The sequence below is a fragment of the Blennius ocellaris genome (genome assembly GCF_963422515.1).
Source record: "Blennius ocellaris genome assembly, chromosome: 12".
Taxonomy (NCBI): Eukaryota; Metazoa; Chordata; class Actinopteri; order Blenniiformes; family Blenniidae; genus Blennius; species Blennius ocellaris.
The window spans coordinates 11,035,499-11,039,773 of NC_137661.1; the positions used below are offsets into that span (position 1 = coordinate 11,035,499).

A 4,275-nucleotide genomic window follows, 5' to 3' on the forward strand; every position below is an offset into this window, starting at 1 on the left:
TCACCACATGCTTCACATTTGGAATAAAACTAAGCTCAGAATTGAAAATGGTTTCGTGACTTGATCTGACGATTTTAAAGGCAGTGCATGTAACTTTGGCATAAATTCCTCTCTTTCAGCCTCATTGGACCAATAACTAAAACTCATTGGCTGCATGTCTTCAACAAACCCTAACCCAGTGTACAACTATCTCTCATCAGCATAGCTGTGAAAATCAATACCATGTGTCCTTATGACAAATTAAAAAGAATTGGGCCTAAAATTGAGTCTTGGGGCATACCGCATTGGATTTCACGAATCCCCGCAGAGCATATACAGTATCTATACTTACCAGAAATCTGTGAGGTTGGTCTTTATCCAGTTAAGAACAGTGCCAGAGAGACTAATCAGTTGCCTATGTCTATTTAAAAGGATTAGGTGGCCTACTGTATCAAAAGCCTGTTCCAGGAGCATTAGGACTAGGATAAAGTTGGACTAGGTCAAAGTTGCACTTAAATCATTCACAATCTTTAACAGGGCTGCTGTACTGTGGTTAATGCGAAAATCAGGCTCAAGTCTCTCACCAACATAATTTTTTGTTAATCAATTCTTCCACTGAGTGATAGTTTCAGTGAAAGTTTCTCTAAAATGTTTGCTTAAAATGGTAAGTTGGCTACTGGTCAATAGTTATTAAAAACATTAGGATTCAGATCGCTCTTTTTCAGAAGAGGCCTTAGTACAGCTGTCTTAAAGGCGTCATATTCTGCAAAATTCTCTTTCTAATGGTAACAGTAATATGTGTCCCCATACCTGGGAATGATGCCATAGAATTGAAGAAAACCTGTCGTCTCTCTCCCTGGCTTGTTTAATTTTTTTAAAAGTCTGTTGCTCCAATGAGTGAATCGGAAATCAAACCCTATATAGTGTCATTGCGGGTTTAGCCCAATCCAGGTTGCCCTCCTTTTGACCCCTCCCTCAATAAGGCAGCTCATAAAAGGTTTTCAAAAGCAAAGTGTGAGTTGAATCCAAAAGGGAGGTGGAAGGATTTACTTGATTGCGGAACATTTTGTCATTGTTTCTAAACTGTTTCTAAATATTCTATATTAGATTAAATTAAATCTGGTAAATGCAGTAAATTCTGTAACATAAGGTCAGTATTATGTTTCACATACTTTCTTTTTTTTTTTTCTTTTAAACCCATTGTTTATGGCAGCCCAACAAGATCATAAAATAGTGCCAAACTTTGGGAAACCTCCTCTAATTCTAATTTCTAACTCAGATTTCTAAAAGCACCTTGTAAAAACCTTCTTTTCTGTTTTTTGCTTCCAGAGCTCATCTTAGAGGCTCGCTATGGGAACCACCAGAAACAGCGCCGCAGCCGCACCGCGTTCACGGTGCCGCAGCTTCAAGCGCTGGAAAAGGCCTTCCAGCAGATGCAGTATCCAGACATTAGCATGAGAGAGAGGCTGGCAGTCTGCATCAACCTCCCCGAGGCTCGCATCCAGGTGAGAGCAGGGCTCCTTGGTTACCTAATCGCTCACCTCCATATTCAAAACGAACATCCCTAGAAAGGTGGGACAGTGGCGAAAATATACACAAAAACGGAGTGCTTTAATGTGAAAATCCTCGTTCCAATCATTTGGAGGATTTTAGAAGAGCTCTGAAAGCGCTGACTACTGCCTTTTTAGCCTTTGACAAGATTATTGAGGTGTGTTTTATATGTTGTGTGTGATTTATTGTGAAGAAATGATGAGTTGCGAGAATGTTAGATCACAGCATCTGTCTGTCTGTCCTTCATATTTTATTTTACTGTTTGTGGACAAACTTGATTCTACTTTCTTACCGCGCTGTGCGCAAGTTTTTTGTGCTGTAGATAAGATTGTCTTCTGTTCTTTCTATTCCAGGTGTGGTTCAAGAATAGGCGCGCAAAGTTTCGCAAAGGTCAGAGATGCCCTCCTCTCTCAAAAGAGCACAGCGTGGAAGAAGCCCCATGTCACGGCAGGATAGGAAAAGACGACGTCAGGACAGACAGACAAGACATTCCCACGTCGTGCATTGATAGAAAGATCCATCCTCATCCTCTTCCTGCTGCTCCTCCTCCTCCTCCTCCTCCTCCCCGTATTGATAAAACCAAGGAGTCAGACTCTGATCCTTCACAGTGCCCCCACCAGCTTCACTCTCCTTTGCTTCTCCCCTTCGTGGCGGGAGAGCGTCACAAACACCCACTTCATCAGCAGGTCGTGGGAGTGCTGTCGGCTGAGCTTGCCCTTCCCCCTCTCTTTTGGCCCATCTTACAGCAGCAGCAGCAGCAGCAGCAGCAGCAGCAGCAGCAGCAGCAGCAGCAGCAGCAGCAGCAGCAGCAGCACAGCTCCACCTTGGGAATCCCTCCATCATCTGTTACAAAAAACTGCAGCCTCTCCCTTCAGGCAGCTTTCTCCAGCAAACTGGTACATCACCCTCACCTGGGTCTGTAGCTGAGATGGACTTACAAACATCTTCTGTGCACTCCAAGGGCAGTTTTGTGTGGGAGATAAACAAGACGGCAGACAGTGCACAAAATATGTGTTCTTTTTTTTTTATTGCGACCATTACTGAACACCTGAACTGAATGAGATGACAAACTGCACAGCTGTTTAAGGAGTTGTCACAGTATAATCTGAATCTGCTTTTATTAAGATTCTGAGTTTTTGCTGAGCATTGCAAAAGGGCAGTCACATTCTGGTTCAGACAGCCTAAACACCACACATTTAGACTGGTTTTATGTGTGTGGTTGAACTGTCAAATGTTAATTGGAATATATATATAAAAAAGAAACAAACTTTGCTTGAGAAAGCTTTTTCACTGTAATGGAGTACTGGGGCTTAATGTGAAATAAAATATTTTTGCACTTTTTGCTTTACTTGTTTCATTAATGTCATGGCTTATTAATGTAAGAGACTAGTTATGGCACAAAACTGCAGATACGATTAGTACTATGCAATACCATTTGTGATCATTCTGATGTTTAGGTGGTCAAATAACAATACACAACACACAATTTACAGCACCCAAGAAATGTACATTTGATGAAATGTGTATAGCTATATTTAATGTAAAATGATGGTATTATACAGAAACCGTATCTATGTATTGATCGATCGATATATATATATAGTTGCTAAGTGGTTTAAAAAAATGGTTAGTGAAAGTATTTCGTTAAATGTGATCTAAAATAAAGAATAAACAACACATAGTCAAAAAGACAAATAAAATAACTATTTAAAAATTAAAAGCTACCACGCAAATATATAAACTGTCCATTAATTAGACTGCTTTGTGCAAAGTGGCACAAAGTGATGTTAAAAGACAGAGAAGCAAAGAGCAGCAAACATACCTCAGAGAAATGCAAGATCATCATAAAACAGATATTAGGTTTTTCAAATAACCTTAAAACAAATAAGGCCCGTGAGGTCATGTAGGTGGATGTAACTCATACAAAACATGTTTTTTTCTGGTCTTTTTTTTAATGGGCATTGTTCCTCATGAGCATAATTAAATGATTTATTGATTGCTTCAGTAATTTCTACTTGTTGCATGCCTGATCAAATATTTCAAGGAGTTCCTGGCTGACGTGCAAAGAATTTAACCACAGGGAAAAACAAAGTAATGTATTACTGTTGGGGCTTGAGTACATTTCTCTGGTCTCTTTGGCCTCGGACGGATCTCCATGCATGTAGTTGTTGTGGACTATTTGTACTTTGTAGTTGCAGTATTCAGGATCTAAACACGGAGATCCGTGTTAAACAAGCTCTACAGGGTATAGTTGTTTGCTTAACCTCAGCCGGTCTGGACTTAGCTGCAATAAAATCTCAAGTTTACCAGATAAAACACAACCAGTCCGGAGCAGAGTTGCGTATGTCGGCAATGCACGCCAACGACCGCTTGCGATTCACTAAAACCTGTTGCGGCAGTTTCGTTGCGCAGCGCTGCGCAGCTGAGGGGAGGCTTAAAGAGACAACAGTGAAATCGTAGCAACTTCGGGCACAAGAACCCACTCGAGAAAGACCAAGAAAGACCCACAACCATGACGCCCTCTGCATGTCGATAGCAAAACCTTTAAAAAAAACAAAAAGGTAACGAAGTTGTCTTTTCAGTGACCGGGTTCCGTTCGGAGCGTGTGTGTCTTGTCGGTGGACACACGGCGTCGAGGTAGATTAGCGCTTTTCGCCGCTTGTTTCGTGTGCTAACATGCTAAGCGGCTAGCCCGTGAGAGCCGAGGGATCCCGGGCTGCTGCCGCCCGTGTTGCAGCCGCTTGT

The 4,275-nt window shown here is 41.6% G+C and overlaps 1 protein-coding gene across 7 annotated transcripts in view; it reads left to right on the forward strand.

The window, feature by feature from the left end:
- Window positions 1–3,965: 3,965 nt before the first annotated feature.
- The window catches only part of csnk1g2b (casein kinase 1, gamma 2b), a 41,216-nt gene continuing 40,906 nt past the window's right edge, over window positions 3,966–4,275 (forward strand). For all 7 annotated transcript variants that reach the window (XM_080506578.1, XM_080506583.1, XM_080506580.1 and 4 more), the window contains exon 1: window positions 3,966–4,091. The gene's annotated coding sequence lies outside the window, so the exon portion shown is untranslated. The remainder of the gene's footprint in view (window positions 4,092–4,275) is intronic.